At 48.3% G+C, this 21059-nt stretch overlaps 1 protein-coding gene across 1 annotated transcript in view; it reads left to right on the forward strand.

Annotated features, from left to right (window-relative positions):
- Positions 1-21059, forward strand: part of phf14 (PHD finger protein 14) — a 250685-nt gene that overhangs the window by 162994 nt on the left and 66632 nt on the right. The window lies entirely within an intron of this gene.

Genomic DNA, 21059 nt, shown 5'->3' on the forward strand with positions numbered 1-21059 from the left:
AACAAATTACCGTTTTTTTCCATGTATAGTGCGCCCCCATGTATAGTACGCACCCCTAACAATGGCATGCTGATGCTGGAAAAAAGCTTGTACCCATGTATAATACGCACCCAATTTTTATGAATTTTTTTAAATTGTTTTTTAAATTTTTTTTTTTTTTTTTTTTTTTTTTAAGTCCCAAAGATCGTCACACACGCAGGGAGGCAATGGGTCCCATTTTTAAAGTCTTTGGTATGGTCTTAACTAGGCTGGATGTCATTTTTTTGTTGGCGTTGATTTCTCCGACTGCCCCTAAACGCACCACCGCGCTCCGTGCGCACACGGCGGCTCTGTATGGGAGAGACGTTGAAGAGGAATAAAAACACCCTTGGAAACCAAAACTTGCCCCTCGTCGTGACTCGGAGCCGCAACAAATGTTTCGGATTTGTGTAGGGTACATTGTGACAGACGGCAAACTAGCAGGTGATCGAGCGAGCGTCTGATACAAGAGCATTGCGGTCGTATGGAGCGTGTTTGAAATGAACAGCAGAGACGAAAGGAACAAGGCAAAGTGTTGTGAAATAAAATATTACCTGTAATACGCATTTTGTTATTTGCTGATTGAAACTGCTAATTAAACTGTGAATTGAAACTAATAGGTGGAGAACTGAACTCTCGCTCTTTATATAGCTGACGTGTCTTGCGCAACCGTTCTGCGCATCTGTAATGGCGGCCTCCGTATGACGTCCGGTCCGCGATGGAGATTAAAAAACAAACAATATTTGACAATAACACACCATCGATTGCACCATCGCATCAAACGATGTGTCGTCAATTATGAATTTTACTAAGTGTGTTGGGCAGGATGGCTGAATGCGATGCGCGATTGACAACAAACAAGAAGAAAGGTGAGTTTTATTTCGGGGGAGATTTGTCATGTCTCGTCCCCAGTTTTGCTATGTGTCTAGGTTGCCATAGTTTCTGTTCGTGTCACCCCGCTCTTCCTGTGTCACCTCAATCGATGTAACGTGTTTTGTATTTAAGTCCTGTCTGCCCCTCGCTCACCGTTGGATCATTGCATGTGTTACTGTCATTCTGTTCCTGTCTTTGGTAATGTCACCCTGTCTTTTTGTTCCACGACTTTGTCGGTCAGTCCTGTTGTTGGTTTTGTTGTACCATGACTTTATTTAAAAAAAAAAAAAAAAAATTTAAAAAAAAAAAATTAAAATTTTTTTTCTTTGTACCCATGTATAATACGCACCCCAGATTTTAGGACAATAAATTAGTAAAATATTGCGCACTATACACGGAAAAAAACGGTACCTGTAATACGGATTTAGGTAGAGAACTGAACTCTCGCTCTTTATATAGCTGACGTGTCTTGCGCATCCGTTCTGCGCATCTGTAATGGCGGCCTCCGTATGATATCCGGTTTGCGTGTGTGCGCGTGTGCGTGTGTGCGAGAGAGAGAGCGTGAGAGAGAACGCTCAACCGTAGCGCGCCGCCGACCGCCCAACTGCACCGCGCTGGTCGCATTAGTGTGACAGAGCCGTCGCTGAAATTTAGAAGATATTTTTAAAGTCCTGATGTACTTTCTAAAATTTAAGTGGACCTCAGTGCGCACTGCGCCGGGAGCTTAATTTGGTGCGGTCGCGCAACCGCAGCGCGCCGGGCGCTCACTGTCGCATTGCTTAAAGAGCGCCTTTGTGTTTTAGGATGAACAGCAGAGACCAAAGGAACAAGGCAAAGTGTTGTGAAATAAAATATTACCTGTAATACGCATGTTGTTATTTGCTGATTGAAACTGCTAATTAAACTGTGAATTGAAACTAATAGGAAGAAAACAACTCTCGCTCTTTATATAGCTGACGTGTCTTGCGCATCCGTTCTGTGCATTTTATTTCACAACACTTTGCCTTGTTCCTTTCTTCTCTGCTGTTCACTTCAAACACGCTCTATGCGACCGCAATGCTCTCGTATCAGACGCTTGCTCGATCACCTGCTCGTTTGCTGTCCCGTGCGCGCACGGAGCGCGGTGGTGCGTTTACGGGCAGTCGGAGAAATCAACGCCAACAAAAAAAATTACATCCAGCCTAGTTAAGACCATACCAAAGACTATAAAAATGGGACCCATTGCCTCCCTACGTGTGTGACGATCATTGGGACTTAAAAAAAAAGAAAAATAAAAATAAAAATAAAAAATTAAAAATTTTTTTGTACCCATGTATAATGCGCACCCCAGATTTTAGGACAATAAATTAGTTAAATTTTGCGCACTATACACGGAAAAAAACGGTAAGACATTTACTCGCCATGAACTTCTCATCCTCTTCAAGAGCTAGAGATCTACCGTTCCTATTTCCCATCTTAATTTGGTATTTTAGGTTTATACAATTTATACAATTTTTTACATTCTGTCTTTCTTTTCTTTGAGGATCCTCAATGCAGGTTTAAATTGACCTTCCACCAAATTCTCTTAGCAGTCAATTTATCCTACCAGTCACTCTCTCAACCACACCAATTTCTTATCCCTGCCTACGCGAAGTCATCTTTTAAAAAATAAAAGAGCTGCTTCATCCGAATGGGGGACTCTACAACCTCGTCAGGTGCTTATTTATTGAGAGAAACAGAGTGGGGTTGAAAGTGGGGGTGTGGGAACACACAGGATAGGGTTAAGCAGGTCAAAGCATAGCAGGGGACCTTTTACGACGTTCTGTAAACAAAGCAACTTTGATTGCTTCCTCTGCAGCTAGTCAATAAGTTGAAAAGATCTTAGCACTTTGGTCTACTACTTTTGTTAAAACAGGACAGGCTGGTTAAATTATTACAGGTTACATTCCAACATAATCATACGATAAAGATATTCTGCAAACCCTAACAGTCGGGTTCGCCCTAACCCACTTTACGGACAAGTCGCGGCTGTGGGGGCTGGCCGAATACGAGAAGGTGGCCCCGGCTTGTGACACGTTCGACGCATTCGCGGAGGAATTGCTATGCTTGTTCGACCTGGGCTCTGCCGCCGAAGACGCCGCCGAGGAACTGGCGACGCTGCGTCAAGGTAGCCGATCGGTCGCAGATTACGCCCTCAAGTTCCGAACCCTGGCCGGAAGCAGCGGGTGAAACGAGCCGGCGCTCGTCAGCACATTCCTCCATGGTCTCGCGGAGTACATGAAGGACGAGCTGGTTTCCCGCGATCGGCCGCGAGCCCTGAAGAACGCAATTAACTTGGCGGCCCGAGTAGACCGGCGGATCCGGACGCGGGGGCGCGACCGGGAGCGGAGGTCCCTGCGAAACAGGGCTGTGGACTCGGTCGGATTTTTGCACCGAGTCCGAGTCCGGCCTCTTGGCCATGAGTCCGAGTCCGGCTGTCCATTTTTTCTGTTAATTCATGTGACTGCTTAGTCTTTATTCAAGGCTAATTTAGATCAAAATCTAAATAATTACAACAGTTTTGTGATGGCTTTGTCTTTATTAAACATATAAACGAATACAATAAACGGATACTTTCAAGTTTTAATCATTAATTACACCATTATAGCTCAGACATTTATCTAAACACAAATAATTAGTGACGACTAGGGGTGTAACGATACATCGATACACATCGATTAATCGATATAATGCTCTACGATTTATTGGCATCGATGCTAAAGGTAAACATCGATTTATATCGCCGTGTTTGACCTCGGACATTAGACGCGACTTTATTTTGAAATCCAGTTCATTGTTGCTTGCTTCCTCTTTCCGGGAGCAGGGAGCAGTGCGCGGCGTTGTTGTGTTGTGAGCAGAGCACGCAGGTGAAAGGGGAGGCGACAACTAGTACGCGGCTCCTGGGCTGGTGCTATGGCTAGTGTCCAAAAAGACGAGGAAATTTGCTCTCCTTTAGGCTTCAAGTCATTCGTTTGGAAGCACTTTGGATTCCAAAGAAAAGATGGCTCAACGGACAAGACACGTGCAGTTTGTAAATCCTGCCATGCGGTGATCAAATATTCAGGGAGCGCAAATCTCGCCGCACATTTAAAGAAAAAACACCACATCAAAGTTCAGTGTTAAAGTAAGCACTTTGTATACTACAATACTCTTGTAATTTCCTAAATAAAAAGTTTGCAGTACCTTGTTGATTTTGCGTATGAATTGTTATAAATCAGGATATTGTTCTATATTTTTTATTAAAAAAAATATATATATCGATCGTAGAGCACTATATCGCGATATATCGTGAATGAATCGCAGCAGGCTTTAAGATATCGGCAAATAATCGTATCGTAGTTCTTTATATCGATATTATATCGTATTGTGACAAAACCCGCGATTTACACCCCTAGTGACGACCCTTTATTTGGAAAGCGAAAAACCCATGTCATACGGCGTCAGCACTATGTTGTTTTCAATAAAAACATGAAGAACTCACGTTTGCGTTAGTTAATTTTATTTTTTATAAAGGATTATTCTCATTTGATGCCATCCGCGTTCTGCCATTGAAGCGGGGTGCATTCAAAGACCAGTCGTACAGACGGAACACTCATTCACTTCACCAAAACGCAACAATATAATTACGTGAGCTCTTTGCATAAACCTCGATGCAAAGAAACTCCTCTTTTTGGGTACAGGCTACAAGGAGTATATATTACAAAGGAGACTTAATACTTAATTGGGATCATCATTCATCCATCCATCCATTTTATTTTATTACTCAGGTATTTTCAAAGCAAATTAATATTGTTGCATTTATTAATTTGCTTTAACATGACAGCGCAATAGAATTAAAAGCTGACACGATAGCAATGTCAAACATGTTCATTTAAGAAAAAGCCACGCATGTTTGTGATCAAATCTTTCATAAAGAGAATGATTTGAGTGAATTGATTTTACAATTTTTATCCCCCCCTCCCCACCATCTGTCACTTTGCTTGGGACAAAAGGAGCCTTCAGAACTGAAATTTCGTCTCAATTATTCATTCAAATCAATTCACTCAAATCATTCTCGTTATGAAAGATTTGATGACAAAACGTTTCCGTCTGTACGACTGGTTTTTGAATGCACCCCGCTTCAATGGCAGAACGCGGATGAATTTAAAGACATCAAATGAGAATAATCCTTTATAAAAATTAAAATTGACTGACGCAAACGTGAGTTCTTCATGTTTTTATTGAAAACAACATAGTGCTGACGCCGTACGACATCGGTTTTTCGCTATAATTAGGTATAATTCGAGGTAGTCCACGCTCACCCAAAGTTAAGGTTTCATAGGAATATTATTGTCATAATTGTCTGGACCATATATGATAATTGTTTAATGGTAGTTATTGATAGATCTTGAAGATGCCAAGTTATAGGTGCATATAGCACGTTCATTGTAAGAGGGGAAGAGATGTTGTGTATTTTGGGCTAACTCGAATTCCGTAGTAGAAAACCCCCGGAAGTGGGATGGGCGCATTCTGTGTTGTTGTGGTACGCCCTGTGAACGCACTGTGAGTAAGGAATAAAGCAGTTATCATTCACGTCGTTGTCCGACCTATTCTTGCTATCTAAGAACCTGGAAAATAGTAAGTATATAACATATATCACGGGTCATTACGATGAGTTTGGTGGAGTTTTTACTGCTTCTTCCAACTCCTACCGCGCTGACTGTAACCTGACACTCTCTGGCTGCGTCTTTATTGTCGGACTCGGTGGACTCGGTCAAAATCAGCACTGAGTCCGAGTCCGGCAAAAATGACTGCGTCCGACCGAATGCGAGTCCCCGAGTCCGAACCGAGTCCACAGCCCTGCTGTGAAACCCGCCAACCGCTCCACCCGCCGAGCCCATGGATCTGGGTGGGGGGATCCGCGCGAGCTCGACCAGCACAGGCTCTTCCAATCCCAGTACGCTCACGTTACAGGCACGTGTCCAGCTCGCGGCGGGCGACCGGAACGTGGCGGCCCTGGTGGATTCCGGGGCGGAAGGTAACCTCATGGACAGTCGCCTGGCACGCCAGTGGGGGATTAACTTCCTGCCTCTGAGCCCGCCCATTCCCGCACGAGCCATCGACGGCCGTCTTATTGGCGAGGTGGCCTTTGTGACTGAGCCAGTCAAGGTACTGCTCTCCGGCAATCACCACGAGACCATCCAGTTTTTTCTCCTTCCCCTTCCAGGACAGCAGCTCATCCTGGGGCACCCTTGGCTGCGGCAGCACAACCCGGTGCTGGACTGGGAGGTGGGGGTGGTTCGGCAGTGGAGCAAACGCTGCCATCGGACGTGCCTGAGGGCGGCCACCAGCCCGCTCGGTGGAGCCCCGTCCAGGTACAGCCCCGACATCACCGTACCGGCGGTCTATCACGAACTCAAAGAAGTTTTTAGCAAGGCCAGGGCCACCTCCCTTCCTCCTCACCGGTCTTACGATTGCGCCATCAACCTCCTGCCCGGCACCTTCCCCCCCAAGGGACGCGTCCACTCCCTGTCCGCTCCTGAGCGCCGGGCCATGGAGGAATACATCCGGGAGTCTCTGGCGGCCGGCATCATACGGCCGTCCTCATCACCTGCGGGAGCGGGGTTCTTCTTCGTGGAGAAGAAGGAGGGCACTCTCCGGCCGTGCATCGACTACCGGGGAATAAACGCGATAACCGTTAAGAACCGATACCCCCTGCCTCTTCTCTCTTCCGCCTTCGAGAGCCTTCAGGGTGCCACCGTCTTCACTAAGCTGGATCTTCGCAACGCCTACCACCTGATCCGCATCCGGGAGGGAGACGAGTGGAAGACGGCCTTCAACACCCCGAGCGGCCACTACGAGTACTTGGTGGTTCCGTTTGGGCTCACCAACGCCCCAGCGGGTTTCCAGTCCTTAATAAACGACGTGCTACGAGACATGCTGGACAAGTTCGTGTTTGTTTATTTGGACGACATCCTCATCTTCTCCCGGTGGCTCCCTGAACACATCAAGCACGTTCGGACGGTGCTACGCCGCCTCCTAGAAAACTCACTCTACGTTAAGGCAGAGAAGTGTGAGTTCCACGCCTCCTCTGTCAAGTTCCTCGGCTACGTGGTGCGCGAGGGATCAGTCGAGATGGTCCCAGAGAAAGTGCAAGCGGTCACGTCATGGCCTGTGCCCGAGACACGCAAGCGGCTGCAACAATTCTTGGGGTTTGCGAACTTCTATCGCCGCTTCATCCGTGGATACAGCACGGTGGCCGTGCCGCTCACCGCCCTCACCAGCCCCGCCTCCACGTACAAATGGACGGAATGGGCAGAACAGGCGTTTCAGGAGCTCAAGAGGAGGTTCACGTCCGCTCCCATCCTCCGAGTCCCCGATCCTGACCGGCAGTTCGTGGTCGAGGTGGACGCCTCGAACGTGTGTTGGGGCGGTGCTGTCCCAACGCAGCTGCCAGGACGATCGCCTCCATCCGTGCGCCTTTTTTTCGCGCCGCTTGTCGGCCTCGGAGGGGAACTACGACATCGGCAACCGGGAGCTCCTCGCCATCAAGTTGGCCTTGGAGGAGTGGCGACATTGGCTGGAGGGCGCCACCACGCCGTTCATCGTCTGGACCGACCACCGCAACCTGGAGTACCTGAGATCGGCCAAGAAGCTGAACGCGAGACAAGCAAGCTGGGCTCTGTTCTTTGACCGGTTTGAGTTCTCTCTCTCCTACAGGCCGGGTTCCCGCAACGCGAAGGCGGATGCCCTGTCGCGTTCGTTTCCTGGCGGGGAGGAAGAACAGGGTCCGTCTCCCACTATTCTCCCGAGCTCGGTGCGGGTAGTGGCGCTGTCATGAAAGATTGAACGCCAAGTGGAAGCCGCATCACGTGACCAACCCGGTCCCAGCAACTGCCCGGAAGGTCGCCTGTTCGTCCCTGAGGGCCTGCGCTCGTCCGTGCTGCAATGGGCACACGACTCAGGCCTGGCCTGTCATCCCGGACCTGCGCGTACGTGGTGGCGCAGCGTTTCTGGTGGCCCACCTGGCAGGTGGACACCAGCGATTACGTCAGAGCCTGCTCAATATGTAACCGCTGTAAGACCTCCACCCGTCCTCCGGCCGGGCTACTCCAACCCTTGCCGGTTCCCCGCCGTCCCTGGTCTCACCTGTCCATAGACTTTGTCACGGGCCTTCCCCCCTCGGAGGGGAACACGGTGGTCCTCACGGTGGTGGACCGGTTCAGCAAAATGACGCACTTCATTCCCCTGCCTAAGCTTCCGTCCGCGAAGCAGACTGCGTCCATCATGGTGCGGGAGGTGTTTCGTCACCACGGCCTCCCACAGGACATCGTGTCGGACCGTGGCCCGCAGTTCGCATCCACCTTCTGGGCGGAGTTCTGCCGACTCCTCAACGCTACGGCCAGCCTCTCGTCGAGTTTTCACCCTCAGTCCAACGGTCAAGCGGAGCGTCTGAACCAGGAGCTAGGTAGGTCCCTCCGATGCATGTCCGCCGGGGACCAGCGTGGGTGGGTCCAACAGCTGCCTTGGGTGGAGTACGCCCACAACTCCCTCCCCAGCTCAGCTACGGGACTGTGGCCCTTCCACTGCGTCTTCGGGTACCAGCCACCCTTGTTCGCCCACCAGGAACGTGAAGCGGCGTGCCCGTCGGCTCAGGCTTGTGTCCGCCGTTGTCGTTGTGCCTGGGCGAGAGCCCGGACCGCTCTTCTCCGCTCTGTTTCAGGCTACGCCCTCCAGGCAAACACGCGCCGGTCGCCGGCCCCAGAGTACAGAGTGGGCCAGCGGGTGTGGCTCTCGACGCAGGATTTGCCGCAGCGAGAGGGGTCCCGCAAGCTGGCACCGCGCTTTGTTGGGCCATTTCCCATCCAGAAAGTGATCAGCCCGTCCGCCGTCCGTCTACTCCTTCCGGAGTCCATGAAGGTACACCCCACGTTCCACGTGTCCCGTGTGCGGCCCGTTTTTGAGAGCGCGTTGGCACCGGCGCCCGTGCCGCCACCGCCGCCCCAGCTCGTCGAGGGGGGCCCGGTTCACGCCGTCCGCTCCCTGCTCCGATCGCGGCGGTGCGGTTGTGGCTACCACTACCTGGTGGATTGGGAGGGCTATGACGACGCCCACCGCTCCTGGGTCCCGAGCCGCTGGATCCTCGACCGTTCGCTCATCGCTGAGTTCCATCGCCGTCACCCGGACCAACCGAGGACGGTTGAGGGGCCAAAAGGTAAGCGCCCGAGGCGACCTTGTCTGCCGGTGCCAGAGCCCTCTGCCCCCGTGTCCGTCGATCCTGCGTCCGACGAGGAATCGGACGTTTCGACGGAGTACTAACCCCCCCGCCTGGTCGCCCGGGGGGGTTGCCTTCCTCTGCCATCTGATTTTTTTGTGTTTTAGTGCTCTGGGGACGTCGGGAGCCGTCTCTTGTGGGGGGGGTTCTGTCACGTACTGGCGCCACCTGCGACAGGACCACGCCCCCCCATCAGCGGAATCGCCGCCACCTGCCACAGCCGCATGGACAGCGCTATATAAACGCCGCCAGCGCAGACCCGATTGTCCGTCTGTCCCGAGATGTTGTGTCGCTCTCCGGTCCACGGCGATCTGACGTCAGTGGAGAATTCGAGGAAACAGAAGAACCGCTTGTTCGTCAAAGCAGATCGCCAATCCAGCTCCGGCTCCAGCAATAAACCTCTTTATCGTCACGCACTTGGCTGTATTCTCCAATCTCTTACATATAAAACATAAACCAAACAATGCAGGTGGTCAGTTCTTCATGCGCGGTGATAAACTCGGCACTCTGAAGCACCCAAGAGCTCTTTTTTTCTGTGCCAACCTAACCAGAGTGACGGGAGAGAAACCATTCAGAAAACATGCTCAGCTCGTCGAGAAAATGGGATTTAAGCAATGAAATTAAAAATGCTTATAAAACATAAACTAAACGTTGCAGGTGGTCAATTCTTTATGCGCAGTGATACATTAGGCACTCGGAAGCATCCAAGAGCGCTTTTTTTTTATGCCAACCTAACCAGAGTGATGGGAGAGGCACCATTCAGAAAACGACGCTCAGCTCGTCGAGAAAATGCGATTTAAGCAATAAAATTAAAAGTGCTCATAAAACATAAACCAAACGTTACAGGTGGTCATTTCTTCATGTGCAGTGATAAACTCGGCCCTCTGACGCACCCAAGAGCGCTTTTTACTATGCAAACCTAACCAGAGTGACGGGAGACGCACCATTCAGAAAACGTGCTCAGCTCGTCGAGAAAATGCGATTCAAGCAATAAGATTAAAAATGCTTATAAAACATAAACCAAACGTTGCAGGTGGTCATTTCTTCATGCGCAGTGATAAACCCGGCACTCTGAAGCACCCAAGAGCGCTTTTTTCTATGTCAACCTAACCAGAGTGACGGGAGAGGCACCATTCAGAAAACATGCTCAGCTCGTCGAGAAAATGCGATTTAAGCAATAAAATTAAAAATGCTTATAAAACATAAACCAAACGTTGCAGGTGGTCATTTCTTCATGCGCAGTGATAAACTCGGCACTCTTAAGCACCCAAGAGCGCTTTTTTCTCTGCCAACCTTACCAGAGTGACGGGAGAGGCAACATTCAGAAAACCAGAGTGACGGGAGCGGCACAATTCAGAAAAAGTGCTCAGCTCGTCGAGAAAATGCGATTCAAGCAATAAAATCAAAAATGCTTATAAAACATAAGCCAAACGTTGCAGGTGGTCAATTCTTCATGCGCAGTGATAAACTCGGCACTCTGAAGCACCCAAGAGCGCTTTTTTCTAGGCCAACCTAACCAGAGTGACGGGAGAGGCACCATTCAGAAAACGTGCTCAGCTCATCGAGAAACTGCGATTTAAGCAATAAAATTAAAAATGCTTATAAAACATAAACTAAACGTTGCAGGTGGTCATTTCTTCATGCGCAGTGATAAACTCGGCACTCTGAAGCCCCCAAGAGCGCTTTTTTCTATGCCAACCTCACCAGAGTGACGGGAGAGGCACCATTCAGAAAACATGCTCAGCTCGTCGAGAAAATGCGATTAGAGCAATAAAATTAAAAATGCTTATAAAACATAAACCAAATGTTGCAGGTGATCATTTCTTCATGCGCAGTAATAAACTCGGCACTCTGAAGCACCCAAGAGCGCTTTTTACTATGCAAACCTAACCAGAGTGACGGGAGAGTCACCATTCAGAAAACGTGCTCAGCTCATCGAGAAAATGCAATTTAAGCAATAAAATTAAAGATGCTTATAAAACATAAACCAAACGTTGCAGGTGGTCATTTCTTCATGCGCAGTGATAAACTCGGCACTCTGAAGCACCCAAGAGCGCTTTTTACTATGCCAACCTCACCAGAGTGACGGGAGAGGCACCATTCAGAAAACGTGCTCAGCTCATCGAGAAACTGCGATTTAAGCAATAAAATTAAAAATGCTTATAAAACATAAACTAAACGTTGCAGGTGGTCATTTCTTCATGCGCAGTGATAAACTCGGCACTCTGAAGCCCCCAAGAGCGCTTTTTTCTATGCCAACCTCACCAGAGTGACGGGAGAGGCACCATTCAGAAAACATGCTCAGCTCGTCGAGAAAATGCGATTAGAGCAATAAAATTAAAAATGCTTATAAAATATAAACCAAACGTTGCAGGTGGTCATTTCTTCATGCGCAGTGATAAACTCGGCACTCTGAAGCACCCAAGAGCGCTTTTTACTATGCCAACCTAACCAGAGTGACGGGAGAGGCACCATTCAGAAAACGTGCTCAGCTCATCGAGAAAATGCGATGTCCGAAAGTCTATTGATCCGACACCGACTTTTCCGAGGTGCACTTGAACGCCTCCTCAGAAAGCGGGACACTTATGAGAACGCTGCACGCTCCCTTTTTGGTCTTGCGCTTAGGGAGGAAAACGGATTTACGAAACCCCTTTTTCCCGTGACATTTGTGTGCGTTTATGAAACCCCAGACACACACACACAAGTACACACTCAAACCCACTAACATACACTCCTGGAAACCTGTATACTCACTGCTGTTGAGAATAAAGTTGATGCAAGATTCTCTGACCGGACTCGTCCATAGTGCTCCATCCCTAACCACTAATCCACATCTTTACATGGTCCTTCGAGCCGGATTAGGGTTCCCCCGACACTATGGAATCAACAACTGATAGTCAGCAGCGGGAGTCATCGGCCCGACCCAAGAGAGATCCTCGTCCACCTGCACATTTGGACCCATATGAAGTCACTCTTTTCCCCTCTCAACAACCTGTAGCCCAAGCCTCCTCTACACCTGTAGGACAACTAGGCCAGGTTCTGTCAACCAGAGCAAGGAGTTTGACAAGTTAGCGGTCAGCTGCACATTCACGACGATCCTCTCAGATGTCAAACGGTCTCAGTCTGCTTCAAAGCACATCAGATATACAAGCAGCTGCGTTAGAAGAGGAGATAAAGGGTTTGGAGCTTGCAGACCTACAACAGGAAATAGAAGAGGAAAGAAAGGCTGACTTGGAGGCTGCAGCATTGGATGCCCAAGCCAGGGAAGGACAACGGCTACAAGAAGAGGCACATTTGGCTAAAGAGAGACTAGCTAAAGAGATGGGGAGACGCAGGCGCTTGCAGAAGCTGGAGAAAAAGGTACAAATTGCCAGTCTTGTGAAGACCTACCTATTAGAGACGAACGATGATGCCTTGTCCACTTCATCAGCTCCTGCTACATTCTCCAAGCCGTCCCTGCGATCACAGCCACCGCGGGTGCCCTTCGTTCTCACCCAGCATCCACCTGTACAACCGCCACCTCCAGCGCCCGTTCAAATACCACCTCCAGCTACTGTCCCTGGACAGATAGTAGCACCACCCGCTAATCTCATCACAAGTGCCCAAGCTAGTGTTCCTGTCAGCGCACCACTCATTGCAGCAGCAGTAGCTGCATTTCCACCTGGACGTGTATCATCCTCGCCCGTCCTCCCCACGGTGACAAGCCATGCAGTTGGAACGCTACCGATAACAAGTCTCCCATCTCAATATCCAGGTGTTTCTGCTACCAGTACAAGCTTCACAACACCACCACTGGCAACTTCAGTGATGCCACCACCTCCTACAATGCAATTTTCTCAACCCATTACACTAACTGCAACACCCGTCCCCGCTGCACTGCCTTGGACCTACCCAGGCATGGAGACCTTGATTGCTACATCCTATGGCATTCCCAAACCAACACTTCCCTTCTTTGAGAGTGGTAAAGAAAGCGACTTTGCACTTTTGAAGATGGCACTCGACAACTTGATGAACAGTCACACTCATCTCAGCGAACACTATAAATATCAAGTGCTCCTGGGTCAGCTCAAGCTCCCGAGTGCTCTGCAGTTGGCCAAATCATACATGTATGACCCGGCACCATACACAGCCGCAGTGGGAGCTCTGCAAGACAAATACGGACAACCGAGACAACTGGTCCAAAGCGAATTAGGGGCAATACTCAACTCCCCAGCCATCAAATCTGGAGATGCTGATGCATTCGACTCCTTTGCCCTCTCGGTCCAGTCACTGGTCGGTATGCTGCGCATGTTAGAGGGACCTGTAGGTTACGAGCTCCGGTGCGGTTCCCATGTTGACCGCCTGTTAAGCAAACTGTCTCCATCCCACAGAGATGGATTTGTGGAATATTGCCTCGTTTGCGGCATCCTGCAGCCCGGTTCAGAGCTCACCTACTCCCTGCCTGACTTTGCCGCATGGCTCCAGATGAAGGCTCAGGCAAAGCGTCTGGCCAGTCGAGCTACCCTTCTCTATAACTCTACCGGGCCTTCTACACCTAAGAGAGAACAGTTTCGTTCAAAGCCCAGAGATAAGACCGCATCAGTCTTCCTCTGTACAAGGGAGACAGCCACCAAAGAGACCACTCAGCCGAAGCCTCAAGCCTTCAAACTCAGCCCTTATTGCCCATTCTGTAACAATAAGGAGCACTATCTCAACTCATGTCTCGACTTCAAGAAACTGTCCCCTGCTGAGATTAAGAAGTGGATCCAGGAAGGTGACCGATGTTGGAGGTGCGGCCGGGCACACAAAGCTACAGCCTGCACGCTTAAACGGACGTGTAAGACATGCAAAGAGAAACACCTTACAGTTCTGCATGATGCCATCCAAGAGTCTTCGCAGACAGTGCTGCTGGTTAGTAATCCAACACCCACTATCTACATCGAACAGCCCAGAAGCCCTCAAAGAGTGCTACTGAAAGTTGTCAAAGTGCTTCTACATCATGGCGATCGCGTCCTTGAGACGTTTGCAGTGCTTGATGATGGTTCAGAGAGAACGATTATCCTCCCTCAAGCTGTAGAACAACTACAACTCTCACAGCACCCAGAGATGCTACATCTTAGGACCGTCCAGCAAGAGGTGAAGGAGCTGAAAGGTTCCTGCGTCAGCGTTCATGTATCCCCTGTCTTCAAGCCAAACCAGAAGTTTTGCATTCGACATGCGTTCACCGCAGATAGTCTTAGCTTGTCTGAGCACACGTACCCAGTAGCAGCTCTCCAGAAGCGCTATGAGCACCTCAAAGGACTTCCCTTGACGCCTATTCACAGAGCACAACCTCTAATCCTCATCGGCTCAGATATGGCCCATCTGCTCTCACCAACACAGCCCGTCCGATTAGGCCCATCTGGCAGGCCCATGGCAGTCTGTACAAGGCTCGGTTGGTCCTTGCAAGGTCCGTCAGACATCATTCCAGTTGCTTCTCACCAGCCTTACTGTTTTCACATCGCCACTGAATCACCATATACAGAACTTATCAGGAATGTGGAACGCCTTTGGCATATCGATACAGTTCCTTATATCAGTGAGAAGACTGCAACCCATTCTAAGCAAGACCAGCAGGCTCTCACCCTCCTACAGACAGCCTCTGAACGCGTATCTATTGACGGTACTCAGCGCTATGCTACTCTACTGTTGAGGCGTCAGCCAGCCATCCCACTTTGTGCTTCGCCGGCTGCTGTGATGCCCAACCTACGTTGCACTGAACGCCGGCTAGCCAAGGACACAGCTCGAGCAGCTTCATACTGTACGGAGATGGAAAAACTACTTCAGGCCGGCTACGTTTCAGAGATCTCTACGGAAGAGGCCGCAACTTTCACCGAATCGTGGTATGTACGACACCATATGGTGCACCACAATGGAAAGGACAGAGTTGTCTTCAATTGTTCCTTCTCCTTCAATGGCCTGTCATTGAATGACCAACTCCTTCCGGGACCGACGCTTGGTCCAACCATGATTGGTGTCCTGATGCGGTTTCGATGTCATGCTGTCGCCATCAGCGGAGATATCAAGTCAATGTTCCATCAGATCCGCTTGATGCCAAAAGACAAACCGCTCCTACGTTTCCTGTGGCGGAACATGCAAAGAACGTCTGAACCACAGATATACCAATGGGAGGTGTTACCATTTGGAACAACGTGTAGCCCCTGTTGCGCCGTCTTCGCCCTGCAGCAGCACGTCAGAGACCACGAACCTTCAAGATTCCCCCCTCACGCATGTGATCGAGCAGTCCTTCTATGTCGACAATTGCCTTCACAGTGTAAGTAAACCAGAAGATGCCAAGGCTTTGGTCGATGACTTCCGAACACTTCTGAGAAAGGGAGGTTTTGAGATCAGACAATGGGCCAGTAATGTGCCTGAAGTTGTCGCACACCTACCCCCTGAAGCACAATCGACTAGCAGCGAGCTATGGCTGTCCAAGTTCAGTGACAACCTTCAAGAGCCCACACTTGGACTGTGCTGGGATTGTTTGAGTGACACGTTGAGTTATAAGCATCGCTCTAACGAGCCTCTAGCTGCCACTCTACGTAACTTCTACAGCATCCTTGCCAAGCTTTACGACCCATTGGGCTACATTGTGCCATTTACCACAAGATGTAAAGTCCTTGTCCAGGACATGTGGAAGGCTAACATTGGCTGGGATGACAAGATTCAACCATCTGAACTTCTCGGAAAATGGTTGAGTTGGGTGCAGGAAATTCCTACTCTGCAGCAACTCAAGTTACCTCGTCCCTATTCACCAGCCAGTGGAAATACTGTCAATGCAGCCCGTCATATTCACATCTTCTGTGATGCTTCAGAGCGCGCCTACGGATCAGTAGCTTACATGCAAATAACGGATGACAGACAACAAGTCTTCGTTTCCTTTGCGTTTGCCAGATCGAGAGTTGTGCCGCGTAAGCAGCTGTCCATCCCGCGTCTCGAGCTCAGCGTCGCACTTACAGGGGCACAGCTGGCAAAAGTGATCGAGACTGAGCTCACAGTAACGCCTGAGCACATCACTCTTTGGTCTGACTCCACAACAGTGCTGTACTGGATTAAATCAGAATCCTGCCGCTACAAAGTATTTGTTGGAACACGTGTAGCAGAAATTCAGAATCTTACCAGTCCATCTCAATGGCGGTATGTTGATAGTCTACACAATCCCGCAGATGACATAACCCGAGGACTCACCTTGAAAGAGATGGTGCAGGATCACCGCTGGAACAAAGGTCCACATTTCCTCCTTTTGCCAGAGAGAGAGTGGCCCATCATGCCCTCATCTGAGGCAGAACCAGACACGACCGAGTTAAGGAAGTCAGCCTTCGTGGGAGCAGTCTCCAGCGCCTTGCCCACACAACATCCTGACCTGAGTAAATTCTCCACTTGGCAAGAGCTTCTTCAGGAAACCGTTAGCTCCCTTCATGGGGCGGCCAACACTAACACCACAGCAAAGTGTTCAGCAACAGATTTTTTTCAAGCAGAGAAGCTTATGCTTCAAAAGGCCCAAGAAGACTGCTTTGCTGAGGAATTGAGAGCCCTCAAAGTTGGACGTGCTCTTCCTTTAAACAGTCATCTTATATCCCTGTCACCAGGGAGACCATTTGAGCTTCTCATGGACAATGGCACCAACTTTGTCGGTGGTGAGAGGGAGTTGCGTGAAGCCGTCGTTGCCATGGCACCTGAGTTGAAAGACCAACTTGCTGAACAGCAAATATCCTTCCGATTCAATCCTCCTAGTGCGCCGCACTTTGGTGGGACATGGGAGAGGGAAGTGAGATCAATCAAGTCCGCGCTCCGTGTTGTCCTTAGAGACCAGACTGTTCCTGAATCTGTCCTTATGACAACTCTAATGGAAGTTGAAGGGATATTAAATGCAAAACCACTCGTCTATTTGTCATCAGATGCCTCGGATCCTGATCCAGTCACACCTAACCTCCTCTTTATGGGTCGTCACGATTCATCCCTTCCTCAAGCTGTCTATGGCCCCAGTGACCTAGGAAGGAGAGGATGGAGGCACAGTCAATTCATCGCCGATCGTTTCTGGGCATCCTTCATCAGTCACTACCTTCCAGGGCTCCAAGAGCGTAGTAAGTGGAGGAAAGATTGTCGGATTACCCTGACGCATCCAGGAGCAGATGGACGCATTCGGACTGCCACGGTTCAGGTAAAAGACCGCATCTATGTTCGTCCTGTCGCCAGACTCATTCTTCTTCCAGCTGTTGACGACAAGGACGAAGAAGGGACTACCAAATAGACTTTGTAAATTATGTAAGTTTGTGCATGAAGCGTTCGCTGATTCCAGTGGATGGCGCTCTTGCTATCGATGTAGGTTTACACTAATTATTTTGATTTATTTTGTTTGTACATTGTTTAAGTTGTGTACATTGTTTATAGCACTATTATCTCCATATTAGTAAATATATTCTATTTTTTGTAGAGAATTAGTCTAAAATTTGTGGTTTTACGTCACGTGAGTTTTGGCTCGAACTTCCGGTTCCCGTCCTGTAGCGATCAGCACAAATGTATGGCGGACTTCGACGCTGGTGTTTAAATCCATATAAAGACTCATCTTTCAAGAAGATTAACCCCAGCCCTAGCCACAAGCAGGCAAAGTGTTCTACGGTGATATTTTTGGCCAAGATCATTAAAATCATCTGTAAAAAGAACTCTAGTCTTCCCTTTGTGACCGAGGCTGGCACAGTAGAACACTTCACTGCTCCCGGTGAAGACCAGCGCGAAGAGATCGACGCCAGGTGACGGAGCTGCTAGCAAGAAACGGGACTGCAACACGTGGCTGGACATAACGCATTGAGCAAGTAAAGCAGCAAGTGGGCGAGTGACAGGGCTAAAGAAGCAAGCACTCAAGTTCGATGCTGAGCCAAGAAGGAAATGTGACGTTTGCTGGGCTATTACTAAGGCAGCCAAAGAAAAGGCACAATGTCTTATTGAAGGAAATGGTGATCCAAGCGACATTCCTTGGCCTGACTCAGAATCAGTATTTCAAGACACACTGTCCAATGCTTCATCTGAACTCACATTCATGTCAAAACCCAAGTCCAGACTGTCCAATTGATCCTGTCCTGATTCACTGCAACAAAGACATCAAGCAGCAGCGGAAGTCGCAGCTTCAGAAGAGGTAATAAAATTAATGAGAACACAATATCAATATGAGGTGGAGATAAGAGAACTTGAAATAGAGGATGCAAAGAAAAGGGCACAGTTTTTTAACGGAAAGTACCAACATAAAGACAAGGTTAGAAGAAAGGAGAAAGGAAGTTGAGCTATGGAAAGAGTTACAAAAGCATAACGCAGCACAAGCAAGGCTAAAGGTTTATGCTGAAAGCATTGCCAGTGAGAATGAAGACAAACCTCCTGTCATTGAAACTCCAGTAAAGCAAGAGGGCTTGACCAAACCAAGTTTTCCCAATATAGATGCACAACCATTTTCTCCTTTTCAAGCACCAAATCCTACCAGCCTGTCCTTGTATTCCTTTCCAACTCCAAGAACTCAAGCTCCTGTGCCTCAGCCAACCATTATGGTGAGCCAAATACCTCCTGTTACATCTTCAGTAGCATCTATTGATCTTGTACAAACACTCACAGAAGCTATTACAGCCAATAGAATTCCAATACCAGAACCAGCAGTATTTCTGGGAGATCCTTTGCAGTATAATGATTGGAAGTTATCTTTTCAAACATTAGTTGATTGTAAGAACCTGCCAACACAAGAAAAGCTCTTCTTCTTGAGACAGTATGTTGGAGGTGCAGCCAAAAAAGCGATAGAAGGTCACTTTCTAGTTGGGACAGATACAGCCTATAGTAGTGCTTGGAAAACACTCAAGGACAGATTTGGAGACCCATTTGTCATAGGCAAGGCAAATCGTGACAAGATATAGTCCTGGCCTAAAATCACTAAGGACGATAAAGATCTACGTGAATTTGCAGATTTCCTGAGCAGTGTAGAATCAGCCATTCCTTATGTACAAGGACTACAAATTTTGAATGACTGTGTTGAAAATCAAAGAGTAGCAGCTAAGCTACCCGATTGGCTAAGTTCACGCTGGAATAGGAAAGTGACTAAATACCAGGATGAATCTAAAACATTCCCCAGTTTCAGCCATTTTGTCAACTTCCTCAATAAAAAGGCAAGAATCGCCTGTAATCCTATCACATCACTGCAAGCAATAAAGCCAGCTGAATCAGACTACAAGCAAGCCGTTAAACCCAAGCCAAAGGGAAACATTTTACATGCTAAAGTTCTTAGTACAAGTTCCAGTGAGAGGACAAACATGACCTGTACTTTCAGCAAGAAATCTGGCCACACACTCCACAAGTGTCGAAAGATAATGGAAAAGCCAGTAGGAGAAGGAGTAAAGTTTGTGCAATCTGAGAAGTTGTGTTTTGGTTGCCTCAAGACCGGACATAACTCTAGAAATTGTACTTCCAGAAGTGTATGTGAAAAGTGTCAAAATTCTCACCCAACATGCTTACATCAAGATAGAGAGAAAAAAGACAAAGAACAAAGATCACAAGCAAACCAAGAAGGGATCAAAGAGAATCAAGAACCAGAAAGAAAGTCAGATCTACAAGAGATGAAGTCAAGTGACAGCCAATAGAGTCGTGCAACAAAGATCAAAAGGTTGTACCTCTTCAGTCGTTATGTTTCGACTGTGGATGAACCAGACCAAGAGAAACTAGTCTATGCCTTGCTTGATACACAAAGTGACACTACTTTCATTCTGAAGGACACAGCTGAGATGTTAAATGCAAAGATTGAGCCTGCCAAACTCAAGATTTCCACAATAACATCCCAAAGTAAGACTGTACACAGTACTAAGCTAAGTAATTTACAAGTCAGAGGCATTAATTCTGAAGCAAAATCAAATTGCCCCCAACCTATACTAGAGACTACATACCTGCCAATAGATCTCATATTCCCACAAGCAACACAGCAGAAAACTGGTCTCACCTCAGACATCTAGCAAATGAGATGGCTCCAGAACTCGAGTGTGAAGTCGGCTTGCTAATTGGCTATAACTGCCCACAGGCTTTATTGCCCATTGAGGTTGTGACCGGAGAAAGAAATCAGCCATTTGGACAGAAATCTATACTAGGATGGAGCATCATTGGCTACAGCAATTCTGTTAGAAAAATGTATATATATGTTATCATGCGTTCTCTAATCAATGCCTTCTGCAATATTACTGCAATATATGCTTGCTGTTTGGCCTTGCTGTTTTTATGATGTACCACAGAAGGACAGTTTCTTTCTAACAAAGACCACTTTGTTAGACAACATGCCTCATTGCTGTCCTGCACCCCAGATGAACCTCCAAGTGACCATTAAAGTCAGGGTTTCCCAACTATCTTGATCGTAGGATTAGGTTGGAATGTATATAACCAGTAATAAATAACTTAGCTTGTTGCATCCTACACAATGTCGTAAAACCTCCCTTGCTATGTTTTAACTAGAGGCCAAAGGTTTTTTCTCCTGTATCCAGTCCACTCAAACTCCTCTTCCCAGATGTTCTTATCAGTATGCAAACACCTAGTGATTTTTGCTTACGAGACAAAGCCCACATGCTTTCCTCCCCCCTTTAGTGGTTATGTCTCACACTGTGGGTAGGGCAAATCCAAATAAAAAGAGCGGGAGTGCCTACAGATATTCAGTGTGTAGAGATTGTCTCAACCTATCTGTACTGCACTCCTCGCGAGAAAAGACTTAATATTCTGTCTCACTTGTGGTTTGTTTGCTGTTGCTCTTCTATTCACTTATTCAGTCAGCAAAATAAACCTGACAGAAATTGGGGGCTCGTTCCGGGATCTCAACACGCCCTGAACGGTTCCAGCGGGCTCTTCGACGCAGGTGACAATCCTCGGC

This window comes from Syngnathus typhle, linkage group LG15 (assembly GCF_033458585.1).
Source record: "Syngnathus typhle isolate RoL2023-S1 ecotype Sweden linkage group LG15, RoL_Styp_1.0, whole genome shotgun sequence".
Lineage (NCBI taxonomy): Eukaryota > Metazoa > Chordata > Actinopteri > Syngnathiformes > Syngnathidae > Syngnathus > Syngnathus typhle.